Source organism: Equus quagga, chromosome 1, assembly GCF_021613505.1.
Source record: "Equus quagga isolate Etosha38 chromosome 1, UCLA_HA_Equagga_1.0, whole genome shotgun sequence".
NCBI lineage: Eukaryota > Metazoa > Chordata > Mammalia > Perissodactyla > Equidae > Equus > Equus quagga.
The window spans coordinates 91072791-91080838 of record NC_060267.1 but is presented as its reverse complement, the minus strand read 5'-3'; positions in this window follow the sequence as shown (position 1 = coordinate 91080838).

Genomic DNA, 8048 nt, shown 5'->3' with positions numbered 1-8048 from the left:
GGCTTCTGGACGCTCCGGACTCAGCTCATCCTTTGTTTATTTTAATTATACAAACATTTAATGCACACCCTCAATGTGCCAGGCTGAATTTGGAGCGTAGGGGCATCCGTCCAGCAAGGGCAAGTTGTGCCCTGCAGCATCAGCCCAGCCCTGGCAGCTTCCGGTCCCGGAGACTTTAGCGAGAGGTGACTTAGTTCAACCAGCATCTACTGAGAACTTGCACTGTGTCAGCCCTGTCCCAGCATGGAGACACCCAAGAGGACCCAGCTTGCTTCTGTCCTCGGGATACTGACGTTTTCTCAGCAAGCCAGGCACATCCACAGTGCCCACACTGCGTTGCGGGATGTTAGCTACAGTCTTGGAATTCGTCTCCGTGGAATTTCAAGGAGAAAAGTCCTTGTTCTCCAGCGGGTCGGAATGTCCTCTTGTTCCCCTCAGCTCTCTGGAAGGGGGTGCTTAGAGCCACTGGGCCACGGTGCCCAGTTCTGTGACCAGATCCATGACCCCCCACGACATGGGGACCTCCACTTTCACATCCCCAGATGGGGGCTTCAAATGCATGATGAGCGGGGACGTGCTTTCTTTGGGTGGCATCTTATGAGGGAATCTAACTTAGGAACCAGGTACAGGACTCCAGTTTCAGCTCTAACCCACGAACAGCTTGGAAGTCGTCCCTCTTGTCCTTACAGGAAAAAGCTGGACAAACTGAGAAGCCACAGTTTTTCTCGGACCCGCCAGAGAACTGAGGTTGCAGAGCAAGCTGCCACCCGGCAGTCTGGAGAGACAGAGGGATCTGGGGGATCACGGCCGAGATCTGATCACCCGGAGCAGAATTGCTGGGGCCGCAAACTGGTAGGAAGATTTAAATGGTGATTTTGACGGGTTACTGGAGGCTGAGTGTGGACTGGCATCAGAGTGAGACACTCCTGGGGTCCCTAATCTTGGGGGGGGGGCTCACGCTTTCATGGGTTTCACCTCTAGGAACCCCACCAGGTGCTCTAGGGGAAGACCTGAGAGGACGCCCTAGTGGCCCGGGGGGGGGGGAGGGGGAGAGTAGCTCTGGTGGAACGCACCAGGGCCTGATGCCAGCTGGGGAAGGGAACCCCTCTCCCTGCAGCCCCCTCCAGCCTTCCTGTCTCACCCAAGGGGCAAAAAGAAGCCCAAATAGATGACGGAGGCCAGGGCTTCCAGGAATTCGCTTGGAGTTGCTGCAGCCATAGAAGGGACGAGGTGGCCGGGGGAAAGCTCTCTCAGTGGAGAAACAGCCTGAGACACGGGCCTGCTGGAAGACTGACATTACCTGGAAGATTAGAGAACCCTCCCCATCTCCCGCACCTCACCAGCGCGCCAGCACGGCTCCAGTACACTGACGGAGGATCACAGCTGAAAGAGGAGGAACATGTAGGGAAGCCCAAAGCCGACGGGGCAGGCAAATAAAGACCCTAAGAGAATTTGAAGCCTCCTGCAGCCACAGCTACAGCAAACATCACACACAGCCTAAACCCTACACAGACTGACATACACCCTCACACTACAAGCCAGTTTCCTCAGTTCCTATTATCTGATACAATGTGTTTGGCTTTCAACAAAAAATTATGAGGCATGCCAAAAGGCAAGGAAAACACAATCCGATGAGAGAAAGCAATGATCAGAACCAGACTCAGATATGACACCAACGCTGGAATTATCTGACAGGGAATTTAAAATCACTATGATTAATAATGTAAAGGGCTCTAATAGAAAAAGTGGGCAACACACAAGAACAGGCTAATATAAGCGGAGAGACGGAAACTCTAAGAAAGAACCGGAAGGAAATGCTGGAGCTCAAAAACTCTGTAACAGAAATGAACGCCTTTGATGGGCTCATCAGTCAACTGGACACAGCTGAGGAAAGAGTCGGTGAGCTTGAATACGGGTCCATAGAAACTTCCCAAACTGAAGTGCAAAGAGGAAAAAGAATGAAAGAAACCACAGGATAGCCAAGAACTGTGGGACAATTTCAAGGGGTGCACTGGATGGATAATTGGGTACCAGAAGGAGAAGGAGAGATGGAGCAGAGGAAATTGAAGGAATAATGGCTGAGAACTTTCAAAAACCAATGACAGGCAGCAAAACTCAAATCCAGGAAGCTCGGAGAACTTACCAAGCAGGATAGATAATAATAAAAATTTTTAACATTCCTCAAAATAAGACAAACAAAAAGAAACAGAACAAATAATAACAAGAAACAAACAAACAAAAAATTCCACATCTACGTATAACATAGTCAAACTGCAGAGACCCAAAGAAAACAGATCCAGGGGGCCTTCAAATAGCAGTAGATTTCTAGGTCCACATTTACAGTATTTATTTGCTAGATAGACAGTCAATGGCAGCATTGAGGCTGATGACAGATTCAAAACAAGGAGCTCGGGGACGATGGCTTCACATGAGCCTCTGCATCCAAGATATTTCCAAATGAGTGGCACAATGTGAGTGTGATCTGGTGCAGACAAATAATTGTTGTTAATGTTGTGAATGTTGTTAATGACAACAGTCCTTGAACTGCATTTATCTTAGATACTTTAACAAAACTGACTCAAAGAGAAGGTGTAGGAGGAGCTTTTTTGTTTCAAAGTTGAATTCTTAAGTGACCAGTGCAAGGCATAAAGAAGCCCCTCTCCTGGCTGGCAGGCTCTGTGAGGGGAGAAGTGGCTTTGCCTTGGCCCCCCCAAGGCTGAGCACAGTGCCTGGAATACGGCTGGTGCTCCAGCAGTGTTCGTTGTGGGTGTTAACTGCACAGTGACCGCTGGCCACAACGACATGATCTGCTTGCTGGACACTTGACTGGCATCTAGTTGAGCATGGAACTCAGTAAGGAACTGAATAGTAAACTTTTGGGTACAATTTTCCTGGAGCAGATGCCTTGCAGGCCTGACTTCAAAGACTAGTCCAGAGTTAGAAGGTTCTTCACTAGGATTGTGAACAGCGATGGCAACCCAGACAGAAATGAGTTAAGCTGGTAGCACAAGTTGACGTGTTGCAGGTCTTCAGTGGGATAAATTATGGTATAAATTATAGACCAATTGTTCTCATGAATATATATGCCAAAATCCTAAACAAAAATATTAGCAAATCAATCCAACGATATTTGAGGAGAGAGAAATCATTACTACCAAGTGAAGTTTATTCCAAGAATGCAAGGCTGGTTTAACATTTGAAAATCAATGTAATTCACTATATTAAAATTTAAAAGGAGATAAGTCATGTGATGATCTCTATAGATGCAGAAAAAGCAGCTGAAAACTCCCACACCCATTCATGATAAAACTTTTCTCAAATTAGATACAGAAGGGAACTTCCTTATCAGATAAAAGGTAGGCACGACAAATGTACAACAAACATAATTAATGGTGAATTCCTTTTTTTTTTTTAGATTGGCACCTGAGCTAACATCTGTTGCCAATCTTTTTCTTTTCTTCTTCTTCTCCCCAAAGCCCCCCAGTACACAGTTGTAGGTTCTTCTGCTTGTGGCATGTGGGATGCCGCCTCAGCATGGCTTGATGAGTGGTGTCATGTCTGAGCCCAGGATCTGAACTGGCTAAACCCTGGCTGCTGAAGCAGAGGGCACAAACTTCACTGCTTGGCCACGGGCCTGGCCCCTAATAAATGTGAATTCTTGAAAGTGTTCCCTCTGAGACCTCCAACGAGACCAGCCAGGATGCCCACTCTCACTCCTTTCAGTCGACAATGTAGTGGCAGTCGTTGGCCAGGGCAGAAAAGCAATAAAATGAAACAAACGCCATAGGATTGGAAAGGGAAAAATGACACCATTGTAGCTCATAAATGACATGATTCTGAACACAGAAAATCCAAATGAATCTACAGGTGACTAGAACTAATAAGAATTTAAGTAAGGCTATTGGAATCAAGGTCAATACATAAAAATAAATTATATTTCTACAACCAGCAACAAAAAAATGAAATTTAAAAAAATACTATTCTTCAATAACAGCAGAACATCAAAAACCCAGGAATAAATGGAAAGAAAGATGTGCAAGACCTCTATACCGAAAACGACTAAAATTATAGAGAGAAATCAAAGAACCAAACCAAAGGAGGGATGTACCATGTTCATGGATGGCAAGACTCAACAGCGTCAGGCTGTTGATTCTTCCCAAATTGACCCATAGATTCAATGCAATCCCAACCAAAATCCTAACAGATTGAAAAACATTTCTGGGGCCGGCCCCATGGCCGAGCAGTTAAGTTCGCGCGCTCCACTGTAGCAGCTCAGGGTTTCACTGGTTCGGATCCCAGGCGTGGACGTGGCATCGCTCGTCAGGCCATGCTGAGGCGGCGTCCCACGTGCCACAGCTAGCGGGACCCACAACTAAAATATACAACCATGCACTGGGGGGCTTTGGGGAGAAGAAGAAGAAGAGAAAAAAGAATACTACGTTAAAAAAAATAAAAACATCTCTCTGGGGAGTAGGGAATTGATAAATTGATTCTCACATCTATATGGAAATGCAAAGGGATGAGAACAGCCAAAGAAATCCTGAAGGACAATGAAGCCGAAGGATTTCCTGTAGAGGTACAGTAATTAAGACGACAGACAAGCAGGCTGAAAAAGTGGAAATGCAGCATATAACATACTTGAGGGCATGGTGTTTTTTAAAAAAATTATAATTAAAAGTGTGAGGGCAGGGGCCGGCCCAGTGGTGCAGTGGTTAAGGTCGCACCTTCTCCTTAGGTGGCCTGGGGTTTACCGGTTCCGATCCCGGGTGTGGACATGGCACCACTTGTCAAGCCATGCTGTGGTAGGCGTCCCACATATAAAGTAGAGGAAGATGGGCACAGATGTTAGCTCAGGGCCAGCCTTCCTCAGCAAAAAAAGAGGAGGACTGGCAGCAGATGTTAGCTCAGGGCTAATTTTCTCAAAAGAAAAAAAAAAAAAAGGTGAGGCCGGCCCAGTGGCGTAGTAGTTAAGTGCACACGCTCTGCTTTGGTGGCCCAGGATTCACTAGCTCAGATCCCAGGTGCAGACCTACACACCACTCATCAGGCCATGCTGTGGTGGCATCCCACATGCAAAATAGAGGAAGACTGGTGCAGTTGTTAACTCAGTGATGAGCTTCCTCAAGCAAAAAAAGGGAAGATTGGCAACAGATGTTAGCTCAGGGCCAATCTCCGTCCCCCCCCCCCCCCCCCCCCCCCCGAAAAAGATCTTAAAACAACATATAGAGAAAACTGCATGTATTTCCTTGAAATGAAATTGGCCCAAGAAAAATTTCGATTAAGGTTATTTAAAAATAGCTACACAGAGGGGCCAGCCCAGTGGCACAGCGGTTAAGTGCGCACATTCTGCTTAGGCAGCCCGGGGTCAGTTCGGATCCCGGGTGCGGACATGGCACAGCTTGTCAAGCCATGCTGTGGTAGGCGTCCCACATATAAAGTAGAGGGAGATGGGCACGGATGTTAGCTCAGGGCCAGTCTTCCTCAGCAAAAACAGGAGGACTGGCAGCAGATGTTAGCTCAGGAATAATCTTCCCCCTCACGAAAAAAAAAAAAAAGCTATATAGGGGCCGGCCTAGTGGCATAATGATTAAGTGCACACACTCTGCTTTGGCTGCCCAGGGTTCATGGGTTTGGGTCCCAGGTGCAGACCTACACTCCACTCATTAAGCCATGCTGTGGCAGCATCCTACTTACAAAAAATAGAGGAAGATTGGCACAGATGTTAGCTCAGGGACAATCTTCCTGGCAAAAAAAAAAAGAAGAGTAAATATATTTAATACATCTTACTGAAATTTGAATCAAACAACTGTGGAACCCTTGACCCCAGCCTAACACAATTTGGAAACCAATTCCCAAGGAAGGGAAACTGAGATGAAGAGATGTGACCTGTTCACGGCACAGAGGAAGTCACCGTCCATGTAGGGAACAAAAGCCAGGCCTCTGATGCCCCAGGTGACCGTTCTCTCCCTTGGACTGAAGAGGCAGGATTGGGAAGAACCTTCTGACATATAGCCTCAGACAGGTGACCTGGGGGCATGATATCAACCCTGGGAACAAAACCATTATCCCCATCCCATCACTGCCCAACCTTGATTGTCATCCTTCCCTTAAAGACAGAGCTGAAGCTGAGAGCACCCAACCGCACCCCAGTGAGAGGGAGGTGTGGATTTCCGGGGTTTGGTGTGAACTCGGCAGAGTGGCTGCAGTGAGTGACAGCTGGGACAGTTGGGGGTCCTGGTCCGTACTCGGGGGCCACGGCACCTGCTTCCCAGCAAAGTCAGGATTAGAGAAGCTGATGCAAGAGGGAGAGACCCTAAGGATCACAGACCCCTTTTCCATGTGCTTGCAGCACTAGGCTCTCCTTCACGGTCATCTGGTGGGGCAGACTTGAGTAGCCTCCATCCACCCCCTGGCTGGCCAGGCTCACCCCTACACCTGTGAGCGGGCGGGGGCCCTGGCTTCTCCCGGAGTTGCCTCACCTGCCCCTAGGAGGCTGCTCTTTCCTAACGACTTAGGTGCCATGACTCCAGGGGACCAACAAGCTGGACCTGGGCTCACGGTTTCCTGGGGAGGTCAGCAGAGCCCAGGAGAAGAGAGGGGGTCAGTGCCGGGGCCGACCTTCTTTTCAGGTCACACTCTGGTGCTCAGAGTGGAGCAGAAAAAGCCACCGAAGCAGTGAGAAGCCCTGGACTCATGACTACTAGGAGCTCATCGTCAGCCAGCTGTCGAGTGCTTTACGTACACATCCTTGAACCCTCCCTCAGCCCCATGATCAGGTGGGGAGTTCTTACTCCCTTGCTGTGGGTGAGGAGGCCGAGGTACAGAACATGAAATAACTTGCCTTAGTCACAGTGAGTGGAGGAGTCAGGACTCAAAGCCAAGCTTGAGTGTCCACACGTTTCCACCTTACCTTCCGCTGCCTTGGGTGGGCTGACGTGCTGGGTCCCTCTAGAACCGGGTTTGGGTGTCCCTTTCACGCTCACCTGTTTCTGTCCACAGGAGAAAGACCAGCAAAGCGGGCAGGTGTGGCAGTCAGCCTGAGGGCTGCGCCTGGCTCTGCCACCTCCATCGCCATGGCATGACTGGTGAGGACCTGTTCAAACCTGCTCCTCATCTCTAAAACGGGCCCCAAGAGTAGGGGCCCTCAGAAGAAGGTAAGATATAGCAGACTCTCGTTGTTTGTGGTAGTTCTGTTCTAGAAAGTCACCGCGAACCAAGTTAGAGAATCCTGAACTGTTGCTCCCAGGGGAAATACCTAGCTGGGTTCCTTCGAGCCAGTGGTCACAACATTTTCACCAACCAGTCAGAACATAACCTTGTTGTATGTGTGTTTCTGTTAAAAAAAACCCACCTTATTTAATATGTGTTGTCAACTCTTCAACATTCAGCTCGCGGCCAACAGCGCTGTGACTGCGGCCCGAACGAGCTTGTCGGACACCTACTTGTCTATTTTCCCTGTAAGGCGCGTCACGGCCTTCTCATGCTTAGAAACACTAGCCAGCCCGACGCTTAGGGGCCATCTTAAACAGCAAAATCACCAACAGAAAGCACAAAAATGCAAACACCGGGGCAGTAAACAGAGCGTGAGAAGGACACTTGCTCACAGTAGGAGAGCTGAACAAGACGGCTGGGGGCTGGGTGCACGCGAGTCAGCCCACTCAAGATTTTTTGCTGCGAATGATCGCAAAAATGTGCTGAGTATTGTTACTAAGCTTACAGAGAAATCTTAGTGAGTGGGTGAATTTGCAAATACAGAATCGCACTTAATGATCTTCCGACCGTAATACACTTGCAAGGCCTGGCCCATGGTCGACACTCAACGCTAACTTTTAGGGCCACTTACCCATCCTATCAACTACCTCAGTTGGTGACGACCGTGGTATCTCCCCTTCTGGACGGTGAGCTCCCGTGGGGTGCTGTGACACTCTCGATAGACACCCTACAGGAGCACAGCAGAGAACTGGAGCCCCTACACGCTTGTGTGAATAAGGACGGGTCACTGAGCCTCTGACTCTGAGCTGTCACCTGTAAAATGGGACCAGGCCTGT